At 38.3% G+C, this 18771-nt stretch overlaps 1 pseudogene; it reads right to left on the bottom strand.

Annotated features, from left to right (window-relative positions):
- Positions 1-918: 918 nt before the first annotated feature.
- Positions 919-1634, bottom strand: LOC147416219 (uncharacterized; annotated as a pseudogene).
- Positions 1635-18771: the final 17137 nt, after the last annotated feature.

Below are 18771 nucleotides of genomic sequence, written 5' to 3'. Positions count from 1 at the left end.
GAATTTTACTGAAGAATACAATTTCTGATCAGAGATATAAGTAACAGCATTTGTTTAAATTCCCATGTTGCCATCCAGTCCACTAATAAATGTTTCTCCTCTGAGGCTTTCTTTAATATTTTAATTCCCAATGTGACTTTTCAAATGTTCCTTTTCAATAGATAATTTCTTACTTTCTTTTTTTTTTTACCTAATGCTGTTTATTTAACTAAATAAATATATCATGTTCAGAAATGCTGTCACAGAAATGCAGTCACATTCATAAACATGTGATTACTAATGATTAAAGAATATTTTAAACCTCTTTTACTGACCTATCTGGTCTGCAGTACATTGATTTATCAAGTGTATTAAAACAACTGCCAAATTATTAAATTCCTTTTTGTTTGGAGAAGCACACATTTGCAGCTACTGAAAACTGGTTTGTGAAAATGCAGCATGTAAAAACTAGTTCTGTGTATACCAGTAAAACATGTATAGTTTAACAATATCATTAACAGTGTTTTTATTTTATCTATAATTGCATTTGTTCATTGTCACATAATATCATATTATTAGATTGATTTCATTAGCTCTTTATTGACTACTAGAAAATTCTTTACTAAAACTATAACTTGCTTATGCGCCAACTTCAACTACTGGAATTCATTTATGAATAGATATATTATTTCACAGTTTTCAGCACCCCTGAAGCAAGGTAATAAAAAATTGTGATCATATAAAAAATTCAGACACTAATATTCAAAACTTTTGTGGGTTTATTTGTATTTTTCAAAAAAGTATACTTGCATTACAGTTAGGGTTATGAAAGACATTTCAATACTTTTAAGCAAGCCTTCTAGAATCATAGAATCATTAGGTTGGAATAGACCTCCAAGATCATGAAGTCCAACCATCAAACTACCACCACCACGCCCACTAAACCATGTCCAGAAGCACTACATCAACATATTTTTTGAACATCTCCAGGCATGGTGACTCCACCACTTCCCTGGGCAGCCTGTTCTGATGTTTGACAACACTTTTGGTAAGGAAATTTTTCCTAATGTCCAACCTAAACCTCTTCTGGAGCAACTTGAGGCCATATCCTCTCATCCTATCACTTGTTACTTAGAAGAAGAGACCAAACCTCACATCACTACAATCTCCTTTCAGGTAGTTCTAGAGAGCAATAAGGTCTCCCCTCAGTCTTCTCTTCTCCACAGCAAACAACCCCAGTTCCCTCAGCTGCTCCTTGTAAGACCTGTTCTCTAGATCCTTCACCAGCTTTGTTGCCTTTCTCTGGACATGCTCCAGCACCTCAATGTCCTTCTTGTAGAGTGAAGGGCCCAAAACTGAACACAGTATTCGAGATGCAGCCTCACCAGTGCTGAGAACAGGGGCATGATCACCTCCCTACTCCTGCCGGCCATGCTATTTCTGATACAGGCCAGGATGCTGTTGGCCTTGGCCACCTGGGCACACTGCTGGCTCATGTTCAGCTGGCTGTTGACCAGCACCCCTAGGTCCTTTTCCTCCAGGCAGATTTCCAGCCACACACACCAAGCCTGTAGCGCTGCATGGGGTTGTTGAGACTGAAGTGGAGAACCCGGCACTTGGCCTTGTTGAACCTCACACAATTGGCCTTGGACCATCAATCCAGCCTGTCCAGATCCCTGTGCAGAGCCTTCCTACCCTTGAGCAGATCAACACTCCCACCCAATTTAGATTTGTCTGCAAACTTACTGAGGGAGCGCTCAATCCCCTCATCCACATCATCAATAAAGATGTTAAAGAACACTGGTCCCAATACTGAGTCCTGGGGGACACCGCTTGTGACCAGCCACCAGCTGGATTTAACTCCATTCACCACCATCCTGTGCTCGGCCATGCACCAAGTTTTGTACCCAGCTTAGACTGTAACTGTCTAGGCCATGACCCACAAAGCTTTCTTAGGAGAATGCTGTGGGAGATGGTGTCAAAGGCTTTACTAAAGTCCAGGCAGATGACATCTGCAGTCTTCTCCTCATCAACTAGGCAAGTCACCTGGTCATAGAAGGAGATCAGGTTGGTTATGCAGGACCTGCCCTTCATGAACCCATGCTGGCTGGGCCTGAGTCCCTGGTTGTCCTGCACATGTCATGTGAGAGCCTTCAAGATGAACCGCACCATAATCCTCCCTAGCACCGAGGTCAGGCTGACAGGCCTGCAGTTCCCAGGATCCTCCTTCCAGCCCTTTTTGTAGATGGGTATTACATTGGCAATCCTCCAGTCATTTGGGACCTCTGCTGTTGACCAGGACCTCTCATAAATGATGGAGAGTGGTTTGGCCAGCTCCTCCGCCAGCTCCCTCAGAACTCTTGGGTGGATCCCATCCAGCCCCATAGACTTGTGAATGTCCAGGTGACAAAGCAGGTCATTAACTGCTTCATCCTGAATTATGGGGGTTTTATTCTGCTCTTGTCCCCGTCTTGCAGCTCAGGGGGCTGATTTCCTTGAGGATACCTTATCTTACTATCATAGACTGAGGCAAAGAAGGCATTAAGTGCCTCGGCCTTTTGCTCATCCTTGGTGACAATGTTTCCCTCCGCATCCAGTAAAGGATAGAGATTCTCCTTGGCTCTCTTTCTGTTGTTAATGTATTTGTAGAAACATTTTTTTTCGTCTCTCAGGACAGTGACCAGCTTGAGTTCTAGTTGGGCTTTTGCCTCTCTAATTTTCCTTCTGCATGACCTAACAAGATCCCTATACTCTTCTTGAGGTGCCTGCCCTTTCGTCCAAGGGTGGTAAACCCTCTTTTTTTTTCTGAGTTCTAGCAAAAGCTCCCTGTTCAGCCAGACCAGTTGTCTTCCCTGCTGGTTCATCTTCTGGCACACAGGGACAGCCTGCTTCTCCACCTTTAAGACTTCCTTCTTGAAGAATGTCCAGCCTTCCTGAACCCACTTGCCTTTCAGGGTGTCTCCCAAGTTACTCTCTCAACAAGCTGAAGTCCCCCATGAGGATAAGGGCTAACAGTTGAGAGACTTCTGCCAGCCACTTGTAGAATGCTTCATCTGCCTCTTCATCCTGGTTGGGTGGTATATAACAGTCTCCCAGCAGGATGTCTGCCTCATTGGCCTTCCATCTCATCCTTACCTGTAAGCACTCAGACTTGTCCTCGTAATCGTTAACGTCTACACAATCAAAACACTCCCTAGCATACAAATCCACCCCGCTGCCACTCGTTCCTTCCCTGTCCATTCTGAAGAGCTTATAGCCATCCATTGCAGCACTCCAGGCGTGAGAGTCATCCCACCATGTTTCTGTGAAGGTGACCAAGTCATAGCTATCTTGCTGAACAGTGCCTTCCAGCTCCTCGTGTTTGTTGCCCATGCTGCGTGCATTGGTGCAGATACACTTGAGATGAGCTACCGATTTCACCCCCAGCATTGGCATGCCACCCCTAGGTCCATCACTGGTGGCACTTGTTTTGTCCCCCTCCACCCTCAAACCTAGACAGTTCATATGCAAGAATCCTTTTCCCCTTTCTATAAAACCAAACTCTGTCTGTTGCCAGCAGGCCCTCTGCCCTGTAAACTTCCCAATGATCATAAAAAACAAAATTTCACCAATGACACCAGACTCTAAGCCACATGTTAATCAGGTGTGTTTTCCTGTTCCTTTCAGTAATCTTGTCTGCCACTGAAGGGATTGAAGAAAACATTACCTGTGCTCCTGAATGTTCGAGCAATCACCCCAGTGCCCTGAAGACCCTTTTGATTGCCTTTGGACTTCTCTTTGAAACCTCATCGCTACCATCCTGAATAGTCAATAGTGGGTAGTAATCAGACGGCCTTATCATACTAGAGAGTTTCCTAGTAACATCTCTAACCCAGGCCCAAGGGAGGCAGTAGACTTCCCTGTAAGATGAGTCTGGTCAGCATATTGGGCCATCTGTTCCCCTCAGAATGGAAACACCTATGACGATTACCCTCCTTTTTTTCCTAACAAAGGCAGTTACAATGCGTGTGGCTGACTGACTCTCCCTAGGCAACTCCACAGATGGACCTTCACCTTCACCTACCTCAATTGCCTGGCCCTCAACTACTAGGGCCCCATATCTCTTGTGTAGGGGCAATTGGGGTGAGGGAGGCCGAGAGGGGATTCGCTAGCTGCTCCAAGCATGTACGTGTTTTCATTCCCCCCCAGCTTTAAGGTCCTCTCCTTCTGCCTGTGACAAGAGGGTAGGGGATCCTCTACTTTTTGTGGAGCCTCCACCTGCTGCCTTTGTCTCAGGGATGGCAGGGTGTGGCTCCACCAATCTCTCTCCCTCTCACACTCCCTGATGCTGCTCAACCTTTCCACTTCCTCTCTCAGCTCTGCCACCAGGCTGAGCAGATGGGCCACCTGGTCACACCTCACACCGGTGTTATCCCCGCTGTCCTCCAGCACAAGTGACAGGCTCAGGCACTCCCTGCAGCCAGAGACCTGCACGGCTGCGTGTTTGTGCGGGAGCTCCGTCTGGGTCGCCACATTCCTTCTGTCAGTGGTTTTCGGCCAAGTGGAAACTATAGCTTAATCCTTTTCTGGGAGGGTGATGACCACTGATTGAGTCTGCCTCTAAGGCGAGGAGAGGGACTGCGCCCCTGCCCCCATGCCTGCCCTGCCTGCCCCGCCTGCGCCAACGGCCGCCCCAACTTCCGCCCCTCGCCTTTCTGACGTGCCATGTCCTGTTTGCCTGTCCAGGTCACCGCGCTCTTGGTCGCTCACGCTCCCTGGGGTCTACTCTTGTCTGTGAGGGGGTTGGCCGCTTTCACTTTTGTCCCCACCCACGGCGAGTTCAAGCTCGCTTTTCCCTCTCTGGGGGGACGGGGTGGGGCACCCTCTCACTCCCGGCGCTTCTGTCGCCTCGGTCTTGCGGTTTTGCAGCTTCAGGAAGGGTCCCCCGGCGCGATCCTCCGCTCTGGAGCCCTTGACCTCAGTGACTACTGTCATATACCATCTATGGCTACTACTCTTCAGAATGTGTCTGAGCAATCCAGTTTTCTTAACATGGGAACTTCTTGTTTGTTGCCTTTATTGTCATCAGTATTCCACACACCAAAAAAAAAAAAAAAAAAAAAAAAAAAAAAATTGTTATTTTTTTAACTTTATAAAAGGAAAATAGTCAAAGATGACTTGACTCTGACTTTAAAAATTCCACACAAAAAAAATTATGAGGACTCTAATGCTCGTGTTCCAGAGAATGACTGTGATTTCCATATTAATTTCCATCAAATTCCCGTAGTAAATTTGCTAAAAATCTGCTGGGATCTCTACTTTTGAGGTCCCTGTATGTCACCTATGACATGCTTTTATTTTGAAAAGTGGCAAGAGTCAGTGCAGAGGCATCTATAGTCTTTTTGATCTTTCAGAAGAGTCCAGTCAGCTAAGCACACTCAAATCACTCAGGTAACATCAGTTTTAGTTTATATCACAGACAAAGCAAGTAGATCCACTTTTGCATAAGTGTTTGTAGTTATGGCAGTTAACTCGGAAAGTTGGAGATCTAGACTAAAATATGCCTCAGCTTGAGAAGGTCTAGCCTAAACAGTTCCCCTTACGACGTTCTTGCTCTGAGAACCTGCCTAAGGCAAGGCAGGAATATATTTCCATTTCATTTGCAGACGTCTCAGCTAGGTTGGCAGCTGTGTAACTAATTACTAAACTCAAAAGCCAGATGCAGGAAATTCATTAGCAGAATTTTCAAAATCAGTTGAAATCATACCACTGCTTTGGAAAAAAAAAATAACTTGTTGGTACTATACTCCATGAAGACCCGATTTCCTCTGTTAAAAGAACGAAATTTAAAATATTGCATGGCTTTGACTAAAAGTGTAAATGCTCTCTGCTGATATTTGAGGCCAAAATTATAGGTAACAATTTCTAAATTATATTTTCTTCTCTGGCTTTCATATCTTACACAAAAACAGTTTTGGAGCATTTCTGAATCTACCAAGCTCTTGGATAATGTCCATCAGCTTACATATGAAGAATGCAAGTTCTCTATTCATTATTTTAAAATAAGGCTAAATATAATGATATATGCAATTCTTCTGAAACACAGTCTTAAAGGAATCTTATAAAATGCCTCCTTTGAATGAATGTGTTCTCAAATTAGTCGTTTCTGCATCTCACAAAAATATTGGGTAATTCTGTAATAGTTCTGGATATTGCAAGGAAGCCCATGTGTATCATGGACATGCATTTCATGACAAATGAAAAACTAATAAAGAAATAACTTTGGTGATACATGTTCACTGTTCTGCTTAACAAAGGATAAATTTATACCATGCATATTTAGTCACAACAATTTATTTTTTGTGAATTTTACCTTAAAAACTTCAGTTTCCTTCAGAATCTCAATATAGCCTTACATTCACCCTTCCCTTATTTTCTGTTATCCTGATACACTGTTTGTAATCAATTTATGAAATGTTCTGGGAGTATATGGTAAAATATATTGTTACTACTATTATTAAGGAATCCATATTAACATAATCTGTCTTTTTGCAGTCTAGTTTATCTCCAGTCATCCACTGTATTAGAGTTCTTTCAGCAGAAAACTATTTTAAGATAAAGCTATTTACTAAGAGTATATCCTATAAAGCAAACTAATTAATAAATAATATAATGTTTGTCAACTAAAGAAAAAGCTACCACAGACTTGTATTCTAATCTGCATATCCATTTCCATTATAAATAATTAGAACAATTTCTTTATTTCATGTGGCTTAAAATTATATAAATATAAAATACTATACACGTACACATACATACATGTATCCATACATATATAATATATGTATATTTATTTACAGTAAACCAAAATTTAACAAGTTATTCTCACAGTTTTCCCAATCATTTAAAAAGACCTTTACAAATAATTTACATTAACACCTTAATTATTATGCCCTCAGCAGCAAGCTAAGTATTACTAACTTTACATGAAATGTCATTCAACTCGCAGATAAAGCAGGTTTTAACACTCAGCTTTGAAACTCAGCAAGATATTTTTCAGTTTCTTGGTTTCTCCCCCCATTATTACAAAATGTTATTAAACCTGGCCTGAAACCACGATAATATCTGCCACAGTTATATGAAATTGCATAATGGATGGATTTCTGCCCATGTAGTTTTACACAGATGGATGGTATGAGCCTCACCTGCTGGGGACGGGATGGCACCATCAGAGTGGAGTCACTTTGTATTTCTAATAGCAGAATAATACTTTTGTAATAACAAATGTGTAGATCCAGAAGAAAATCATACAATTTACTGGAATTGAGAAAGCAGCTGGGACGTTTGGCAAATGTTGTTATTCTTGCCTGCTATTGAGTGTTTATTCTAAAAACATCTGTAGCACTGCAGGCAACATTTTTTTTTTCTGAGTGAAGAACCCTGTATGTTAAGTGTTGAGTACCTCAAATTTCCTTCAAAAACAGCTTGAAAACTCCTGATTTTGAAACTTTTTCCTTTATTGTCTTTCGAAAGAGTCAGGAGATAAAATCTCACAAACATAAGACAATAAACATGCTATATGTTTTTCCATTTAGAAATGCAAACTGATTACTGCATTGACAGCAGTTTGGGATTCCCATGCTGATTGTCAATTACATAAATTAGTTAGTCTACAGCTAAAATTTTCTTTCTTTCTCAATGAAACTTTGAACCACGTTGTATCCTCTTTATATTTTTATATTTCAAACAATTAATTTTTATCAATATATTTATGAAGGTATATGTCTACCTTCAGGATAAAGGATGGAGAATGAGATTTATGAACTAGTAACATAAGTAAAATAATACCAATGTAAGGTGTTTGATTGAAAAATTTCTTTTTCCCTATTTATTAATGTTTCACTGGAGACAAGACTGAAATCAAAACTGTCCTGTACATATAATTATTTCAGTATGAAGGAGTCATTTATCTATTTTTAAATTTTAAAATTAAAACCAGTCCTCATTTCAACATGGGCTTCTTCATTTTAAACAGCACTCTGTCCAAGGATCTTGGATGAGAATGAGTCAGTTTTCTTTCCTTTATTTGCAACATATTTAGTGAAAGAATTGACGTGCTACTGTTACAAGAGCTGTACATTTCCTCCATTTGGGAAGAGTCGCATCGTTTTTCTGATAATGCCAGTTTGTGATAATGATTTGAGAAATAATATGGCAGCTATGAAACAGAAAGTAATAACATCGGTTCCTGAAGGATATGGAGCTTTTTGCTCTTCATAAAAACAAACACTAACAAACTGCATAAGTAGTCTCTCCTTATGGCTGATGCCTTCTCAGAAACAATACTATAGCCATTGGCTCATACTTTTTCCTGCAAATCAATGGGTATGAAAAGTATTGTTTAGAGTTTTATTTGCTTCAAGCATTTGCAATAAAAAAGAGATATTGTTATAAGTTCAGAGAGTGCTTCAAGCCAGATCAACTACTTTCTGAATAGGTTTTTGTTTTTCCAAACATATAAGTTATGCAGTATCTACCTGAAAAAAAGAAAAATTCTATTTTTTCTTGCAGTGTTGCAATAACACAGAGAACAAAGAACAAAGTCTCTTAGTAGCAAATTAACAACAGAATAGGTAGCTGTCTTGTTTCTCTTCCTCCCATCAAATCTAAGCTACAATTTTATCACTTGTTACAGCTGCCGGTAAAATACTGGTATTTGTCCAAAGTTACCATACAGAATCACAGAATGGTTGGGGTTGGAAGGGGCCTCTGGAGATCATCTAGTCCAGCCCCCCAGTAAAGGGGGCAGGTTTGCCTACAGCAGGTTGCACAGGATAGCAGCCAGGTAGGTTTTGAATATCTCCAGACCAGGAGACTCCACAACCTCTCTGGGCAGCCTATTCCAATGCTCTGTCATTCACAAAGTCAAGAAGTTTTTCCTCATGTTCAGATGTAACTTCCTGTGTTCCACTTTATGCCCATTACCCCTTGTCCTGTTGCTGGGCTCTACTGAAAAGAGTCTGGCCCCATCCTCTTGACACGTGCCATTTAGAGGTTTATAAGCATCAATAAGGTCCCCTTTCTGTCTTCTCTTCTCCAGGTGAAACAGATCCAGGTCTTTCAGCCTTTCTTGTAAGAGACATGTTCCATTTCCCTAGTCATCTTTGTGGTCCTCCAGTAGTTCCTTGTCTCTCCTGAAGTGGGGAGCCCAGAACTGAACACAGTACTCCAGATGTGGCCTCACCAGGACAGAGTAGAGAAAGAGGATAACCTCCCTTGACCTGCTGGCTACACTTTTCTTAAGGCACCCTTCTTGGCCACAATGGCACATTGCTAGTTCACAGTTAATTTGCTGCCCACCAGGACTTACAGGTCCTTCCCCACAGAGCTGTTTTCAGCAGGTCATGCCCTAACCTGTACTGGTGCATGCATCCTCCCTAGGTGCAGGACCCTATGCTTCCCTCATTGAACTTCATTAGATTCCTCTCTGCCCAACTCTCTAGGCTGTGCAGGTCATACCTGAGAAATTAGCTGTCAGTTACCACACAGATATACATAACTTACAAGGTAGAATTACATATTTGCTCACCGTTTGTTTCAGTCTTTGGTAAGGACTACTGCATTTGTAATATTAATGTAGAGTTTGAACAAAACATATAGAAGTCATTGTCAAAAGGCAATATAATATCACATATATTTTACATTGACAAGCCGAAACTGTGCATTAGGTATTTTCTCCAAAGATTATTACAAAACCAGACTTTGATGGCTGCAACAGTATAGTCATCTATTCAGGAAACATGTTGTGGAATTATGCACTGAAAGTTCATCAGTCAGGATTAAAGATGCTTAAATCTAACTAGTAATAGTTGAAAAATTATTAAGATCATCAGTGTACTAGAATATGTTTCATGTAAGGAAAACAGTAATGGGGGAAAAAAAAAAAAAAAAGAGGCTTATGGTTTATCTAAATGAAGATATAAACAGAGATAAATTTGCTCCAACAGATGGGCGTAAACTGGCCAGTAATAAACTCAAGGTGTAAGTTACATAGCGCCTTACTTTCAGAGCGCTAAGGTTCTGAAGGAATTTTCAGACAGATTTCTTGAGCTGCTATTGCTCATATAACCTCACAGAATATAGTAACGAATACATGTATGTACCTGAATAGTACTTGAAGACACCACAGATCCTTTTCATTCCTTTGTTAAAGAAATGTGAACAAATCAAATTCATCTATCTCTGCTATTTAATAAAGACTTCTCAACAAGGGTAATATTTTCTTACTTCAACAGTCAGTAGTAAAATTATCAGTGTGCATCTGCTCAAAGAATGTGAATAATTTTCATATAAAAGAACATGTATTCTCTATGTTCCTACTTGCAAACGGCTGATAATTTTTTTTTTCAATAATCAAATATTCACAACCAACAATTTTCTTAAAGAGGTCACAAGTTAAATTTTCAGTACGGATGGAAAAGACTGGAGAAAATGTGTGACAAAGTATTATCCACTTATATTTCTCAAAAACCCTGCTTTAGTTCCAATATAATTTCAAAAGCACTTTAAGCTGTTTTTTCCATGAATATAAATACCAAAAAGCATAAGTTTCTCTGCACATCACTTAAATTCTAAGTGTACAAATTTGGTATTATATTTTTCCTTCTTTCCTAGTGATTTGGTTTTTATTTTCCTTATGCATAATTCACAAACCCACATAACTTTTCTAGCTGTTGTCTATGCTTGAGATACTGCTTTCATGCTTATCTTTAGTTCAGGAGGACTTAGGGCTTTTTCTTCAGTAAGTTTAAGGAACATTGCATTGTTCTTTCGATGGTCTTTAATTTGCAGTTACTTCAGATGAAATACTGTACAGACTCACTGTTCTTTCAAATTTAATCAAACAAGACATCTCTTGACCTTTGGAGAAGCTCTATTTCTCAAAATCACACTTGAAACAACAGGAACAAAAAGAATAAATGTAAGAAAAAATGAGATTCACAATTTCCCTAAATATTATTTTATTTTAATGTTTGGAGAGAGGAAGTTTGACAGCCTCTTAACAGAAATTTTATTGTCACTCTGCAACTAGCTTATTAAAGTCTGAGATAAAGAAGTTTCTTATGAACACACATACATGTGCACAAATATGTTTAGTACTTTCCTGTTGTTCCTCTTACAAAACTTCTCAAAGGAAAATGAATATCCGAATAAATGAGCTTAGCGTGTTCACTCATTTCCATTAACTGTCAACTTTCTAGCTCTTCTTAATATATCATCTTAAATTTAATTTACGTATAAATACTGAAATCTATGAATTTTCATTTTTACCACTTGGATAACAATACTTCTAAGTTAATGTCTATATTATAGATATTGGCACTGGAACTTTAGGGCATTATTATCAAAATAAAGTTGATACTTTTCCTAGAGTCTCAAAGCTCCTATGGAGCTGAAGTGGTCACAGCAAGTAGTCATGGATAAATGTATATAGCATTCATGTATTTTCTATTTACACAATTTGCAGTTTGCCTTTTTCTCATTTCCATGCCTGCAACAACAAAAAAGAAAGTCTACCATAAATGCTATAAGCTTTGCTTGAGAAGATAACTGTAATTAGGGTTTGATGTCACCATAAACGTTGAAGACATTTTCTGTCATCAATTTAGTATAATATAGACTATTGTTTTGGACTACCTAGCATGCTGTTAATTTATTTGAAGGAGAACCAGTAATTGAATATAGGTGTTGTGGTTTAACCTCAGCTGTCACTAAGCCCCATACAGCTGCTCGCTCTCTCCCCCGCAGTGGGATGGGGAAGAAATTCAGAAAGGTAAAAGTGAGAAAACTAGAGTTGAGACAAAGACAGTTTATCTGGTAAAGGTAAAGCAAAAGCTGCACACACAAGCCAAGCAAAACAAGGAACTAATTCACCACTTCCCGTTTGCAGGCATCTGCAGATCTTCAGCCATCTCCAGGAAAGCAGAGCTCCATCACACATAACAGTTACTTGGGAAGATCAACATCATCACTCTGAATGTCCCTTCCTTCTCCTTCACTCAGCTTTACATCCTGAGCACGATGCCATATGGTATGGAACATCCCTTTGGTCAGTTGGGGTCAGCTGACCTAGCTGTGTCCCCTCCCAAATTCTTGTGCACCCCCAGCCCACTTGCTGGCAGGGTGGTGTGAGAGGAAGAAAAGGCCTTGACTCTGTGTAAGCACTGCTCAGCAATAACAAAAACTTGCCTGTGTTATCAACACTGTTTTCAGCACAAATCTAAAACATAGCCCCATGCTAGCTACTAGAAGAAAAATAACTCTATCCCAGTCCAAAGCACCATGCTAGGCTTGAGTTGCTAACTGTATCAGGACATCCTCCCTATATGAGCCTGAGCTGCCCTATAAGCAAGCCAGATAAGGCACTCTTGAGTCATGCTATAACTTTTACTCAAATCACTATATGGGTTTCCTTTCAGTAGATACCATGGCTGCTGAGCCAAGAGGACAGAGAACTCATGTATTCCCAGTCTAACTTGTGGAATCTTGGCTCTTTGTGCTTCTTCACCCAGAGCTGATGCTTTAAAGTGTTCAAGTGTTTTAAAGGGTAGTAATACAAATTGAGCGGCATGATGCGCTATTGTTGCTTTAGATTGTTGCATTGTTTCTTCTACCTTAGCAAAAGGGGTTTTACTTTTAAACATACTTTTGGTTAATATTTTATTACTGCATATTAATGTCTTTAAAAAAGAATACAGACTCTTTAGTAACATTAATAATGTGCTACACATGCAGTGAGAATCATGCTTGTGTTCTGTGTGCTGAAAGTGTATTTTAAGGCCATTTAAGAGAATATAATTTCGCAAATGTACAGATTGGGAAATTGAGACAACTGAAGGATGAACTGTTCCCGACTTCACTCCTCTATTGCAGTCCTGCTTTGAATTCAGATGTGGACCAAGCTTAAAACATAACAACAGAATTCTTCCAGGGACTATTACTCTACTATGAAGCTTTTGTACCTATTCTTTCAGCAAACACACTGTGGGTCTACATGTACTAGTTAGCCAGAGATTTGTCTGGCTCTCAGTGTTCATAGAGGTGTGCAGCAACCTCCTTGTCTCCTTCTGTACACATGTAGAAGACATACAGTACACTTTCTCCAATACTTTTCACCACCTGAATGAGCTAGAGGAATTTTCTTCTTCTTGTTCTCTAGCTTCATGATTTAGTTCTGTTTATTGAGGGTCTTAGGTTTGTTTGGTTTTGGTTTTTTTTTTTGTGTTGTTACCACCAAAGGGACTGGCTGTGTGAGCTGGTTTCCTCTGGAAGGTCGAAGTGAATCGCTTTTTCCACAGTGAATACCTGAGCGTGTTCAGGGAAACAAGGTCTGAGATATTGTAAGATGTGACGGGAGAAGGAATCTGATGGCCCCACTGATAAAATAGGATCCTGCAGCTTGCAGAGAATTTGCTGAGAGGGACAGAGCCAGATCTCAGGGGCAAGGAAGGAACTCTTGATTATGAGGGAAGTGGTCAGACTCTCTATGGCTTCTTCTTATACTCCTTTCACAACAAAAAAGTGATGGGAAAAGGTCATGCAAACTTTTTTTTTTTACTTTGTGCATGTAAACCTTTTTCTGGTTTAGCTTCTTTAGTCAATTTGCAGGGTGTTTTTTTTTGCCTGGTTTTGTGGAGATTTTTCTTGTGTTTTCTTTTCCCTCTGTTTAATAATAGATTTGATTAAAGAAATGTAGAACGAGTTTAAACAACTGAGTCTTTTTAAAGAGCTGAATATATAAAAAACCCTAGTCATCTCTAACCAATTTAGGATCTTGTTATTTCCTTTTTAGATACCTTGGAGCTCTGAGCTATGCTTTTATTTCAGTAAACTGACCCAGGGATGACCTTTAGGTTTCCCATTTTATATGAGTTTGATTTTCTAAAATCTACATCTAGGTATGGCTTTTACTTCCCTGACAGGATTATAGACTTTTTTTTATTGACGTTTATTCTTGTGATTATCACAAGTTTTGCCACTATAGCCTCAGGGATGAAAGCATTACAAGCAGATGTTCCTTTTACCTGACTTGAGCAAAAAGCAATAAAGAATGGCATCTCCAATGCCATCTCTCCACAGAATGAATGAAATTTTGGTTGAACTGTCCAATATGGAAGTGTACAGTAAAAGTAAAGCTTACTCTTTCCAGATCCCTGAAGATATTTGCTTTTATATAACTAAGATCTGTAAGACAAACTCCTCTTGGGACCGTTCTCCATCTGCAGTCCTTGTCTTTCCATCTCTACCATTCTTCATTTCAAATGCTTCTAGTCCCTGCCCAAGTCTAGAGAAGATTACTTGCATGTGAAAGCCACTCTGCAGTGGGAAGCACCAGCTGATGTTCTGGCCCAGAGGCTCAGGGTAATATTTTTAAATTAACCACGTACAAGATGTGGTTTCTTCTGATCATGCTTTGGCATCAAACATGAACAATGGATCTGGCACATAAACTATTCATAAGCTCTTTTTAGAGGGTTTAAAGGATTTGAAAGTGTCTGATTGTCTCTGCTAATCAAATTTGAAGGAAAAGCTGTCATTTACCAGCAGCTGTTCTTCAAAATATGTGTATACATTCTCAACATTCCTTCCTATCTCTTTGTCTTACAACAGTTCTGAAATGTGGGACTTTCTAGCTGACAGAAACTACAAGGAGAGGCCATGTGGACCACACACAGAGGAAATGGAGCCTCAAATGCAGACCTAAGAATAATTATATAGTAAAAAAGTTTCTAACAGTGTTTATGTATGAATAACCACAAGTGTAACTTAGATTCTACAATCACCATTTCAAATCATGACTTCCGATGACACTGCCAGGAAGACTGGCAACTAGCATGAAATATAATGACTGTTTAGGGGGTGTGTGTAGGTACCCCTTGGGAAATGTCCTATGGCAATTAAATTCATTCTTACAGGCCCTAAATTAAGAATAAATTTCAGTCACTATTGACCTGGGATTAATTATAAACAACAACTTAACAACTCAGGTTAAAGCAAAGAAAAACAGGAAAGCAAAATCATCTTTACTCTTTTAATACAACTTAAAACATGTCTGTATTCTTGTGTAGAAACACCTTAATAGCAAGATGTATGAACAGTGAAAATAGTACCTCCGAAATCAGAAAATTTTATTTTTTTCTCAAAAATGAAACTTATAATAATTACTCTTCCACCTTTTGAGGGTGGGGAGGAGGGCAGGTTGGTAGAGGGAATGCGGATGAGAAGCACTCTTTTTCCGTATGTGTAATTTCACAGCTATGAAACAGCATGGGCAAATTTCACTGGAAATTATATAATCTGATCTCATGAATTCATTGTTCTTCCCATGTCATATTGCTCAAATTTTTTTTTCTGTGTTAATACAAGGTTCAAATATAAAGTTCTTACTCACTTGAGAAGTTTGGATAAGGAAGAAGATTCCTTATTCTAAGGAATACATTAATTTCAGTAGTATTATTTTTCTTATTGAAATTAAAATCCCTAGTAATCTAATAAATCAAATGAATATTTTATGTACTTTAGTTTTCATATTCCTATTTATTTTATCCCTGCTTTATGTATATTATGGTAAACTTTTCCAAAACTAAGATTTTCTTTGCTTTTTGTTACCTAACTGGATATCTTAAAAAAAATAACCCTCAACTTTCAGAAATTTGTGAGGAAAATAAACTATTGTAAAAGCCTGAGGTTTGGTAACTAAAATCTGTAAATTCAAACATATTAGACTTACATTGTAACTTCAAGCCATTATTAATAATAGCTTATTTTGATAGTTTTGAAGTTTAATCTCAGTTTATCTTGCATAGTGTGTTGCCATGAAGTAAACTGTTTGGTCTGTTATACAAACTAACTAAAACAAAAACCTTATTGTTAACAAATTCCCAAGAGAAAGTGCAGCTATTCTGCAACGTGTTTTTCTTTATTCAGCTAAAATGTCATATTTACAAGACACGAAGCGTAATAAAAAGGTTTCCATGTTTTTCAGTATGCTCACCTGTCTTGAAGTAATGAAGATAAAATGTAGTTCAGACAGGTCTCCCTCATTTTTTTTAGAGTTTCATTTGCGATTGACCTTTTGCTGGTTCATAACGAGGCATTTAGAAATGTTTTAAGTCTTGCAAAAAAGGAAATGAACCAGTGTACAGACTAATGATAACGTTTATTGCTTAAAATCAGGAGGTGATTTACAGGGAATAATATACAAAAGACCTGGTGAAGCCATATAGCTTTCATATTACTGTGTTTGTGCTGATTTTACTACAATTGCCACTGTTAGGTATTTGGAAATGAGAAGAGAGTCATACATCATACATCCCCTCCATATTCCTTTCAGATAAACCTGAATTTTACATCTGTAGTATTTTGTGGGTTTGAATGGGTGGTGACAGGCATAGTTAAAAAAAAAAGTATGAAAATTTCATACAGAAATATATAAATATTGTTTTCTATTATTAAAGAGATGATTCATTTTAGAGCTTAGTTATTCAGTACAAGCTCTTTAAATAGATAAATTAAAAGTATGAGGACTGGTAAAATCAAAATATTTTCACCTCTGTTACCAGAGAAGAGGGAGGGTGTAAGATGCATTATGCTCAGGAGAAATGTGTCACTCTGTTCAACATGAGTAAAAGTGGCTGAATATCAATAAACTTTTTTACTACTATTATTTTCCTTTATAAATTGTGAGTAGAGAAAATGTGGTCCAAAATAAAACAGACATTGACTGTTTATATTTCCAGGCACTAAAATATTGTAACTTTCTTGAAAATGATTCATCTAAAGTTGAAATTTTCTTTACACAAAAGGGTTTGGCTTTTACCAAGCTTTACTTTATTCTGACTGACATGACCTATATTTAAAAATGTTAATTCTTACCATGAATTAAACAATTCAGATAGCGTAGATTTTATAAACCTAATTCACAGAGGATTAAGTTAACAGTAAATGAAATTAGAGCCGACTAATATTTATATGAGAAAATCACTACTTCTCATTTATCTTAGCAGTCCTCCAGTTACCATCTATTTCAATTGCATTTTCCATAGATTAACTGGCACATTTACCTGCCTTCCCATCTGCTAAGCTCGCTGTTTGCAAGTTACCTGCTTAAATGCTGGCAGAGAGCATGAATTAAACCATTCATCGTTGTATGCTTGTAAAATGAAAAATGTTTTGATGTTAAAATAAGTACATGCAGAAAACTGCTACAAAGGAACTACCAAAGAGATTACATCCCTGTATTTAGCAAGGTCGAATGAGGAAAAGTTTGGAAAAAATCAAGATCAAAACCCTAAAATCCCACCATGTTTAAACCATCCATCCAGATTTTGAGAACAGTGAAATTGGAAAGCATCCAGTTTATCCTTTTCTTTTTCTTATTTGTCTCCTGCTGGGGCAATCACAGCAGCAAATTACTTCCTCTCTCTGTATACAGAAGGCAGTAAATTTTCCTTAACTCTTCTTTTCCAACACAATAAAATCACAAAGAAAGCCTTCTAATCTGTTATAATTACTAAGTAGAGCATTGTCAAAACCAGGCACAATCTGAGTAAGCTTCCCTCACAGTTTGATCAATATGCATCTAGAAATTACAATTTTCAAAGCATTTAACATAAGATTGTATGATCTATATTTCAGAGCATCCACTTTTGCAATTTCTAAGTTATATGTGATGATAATTTACCTATCATTTTATTAGATACATTTTAGTAAAAAATAATTTGGGGGAACACTTCACAGCTGAAAATTCATACGCATAAGGAAAAGCATTAGAGAATTGAGAGGCTGAAGTTATTAACCCCTAAGATTTTTTTGTTATCGTTACAGAGGGTAGTCAGTAATCTTCACAAATATTTTCAAGAAGATAAAAGGTAGAACTTAGAATTCTGAAAGTCACCAGTTGTGTCTAGGATCACGAGAAACTACATGATAAATATCTACCTACAGATTAATATTTCTCTTTCAGTTCTGTAACATCTGAAAAAGATTCCTTCTGGGTAAATTAAACATTTTCTTTAGCCTTCCTAAATAATTAGCTTCTCCTCTTCTTTTTCACACAGCTAAGCGATAGTTTATTTACTATCAGGGCATTCAATTATTAGCTTGGTCCTAGGAATTCCCCTGGCTTCCCCAGCACAGACATGCTTATCCCCTGAAATCCTGCTTAGAATTCACTGGTGTGACATAGAAACAACTGTATGCTGTTGTCCTTTTTAGCCACCATTTAATTCAAAGGTACACATTTAGCATCTGAAGACTTCAAGGGTGAAAAATGGGCAGATTGGACTAGACTTTTCCTTCAGGCCTCTAAAATGAAAATGACCTGCCGTCTTGTTCAACTGTCTACTGGGAAGAAGGAGTCACAGATTTGTAGAAAGGAAAGAGAAGAATGAGAAGATAAATGTAAGAAAAAAGATTTTTCCTGAGACGGATTCTCATAAAAGAATAATACGTACTTTTTTGGACATCTTAACTGGCATTCTGCCCCAAATCACACCTATCAGCTTCCCAGTTCAGAAATCTGACAGAAAGAAGAGGAACGGGCTTAGAAATTTCAGAGAATCATCAGGCATACAAAGCCAGAGAGATGAAGTATGTAAAGGACTTTTTTGAGCCTAGGAGCAAAATAATGATTTAGGTTTGAAGAAACCTCTGGAGGTCATGTAGTCCATCCACTAAAAAAAAAAAAAAAGGCTTATCAATGCTTCACAATGATCTGAAGCTGAACAAAACGTAATTTCAGTATTACAAAAG

Source organism: Leptosomus discolor, chromosome 1, assembly GCF_034619465.1.
Source record: "Leptosomus discolor isolate bLepDis1 chromosome 1, bLepDis1.hap2, whole genome shotgun sequence".
NCBI lineage: Eukaryota > Metazoa > Chordata > Aves > Leptosomiformes > Leptosomidae > Leptosomus > Leptosomus discolor.
Note: the sequence above shows the minus strand (reverse complement) of the source record. Positions and strands in the feature narration are given on the sequence as shown.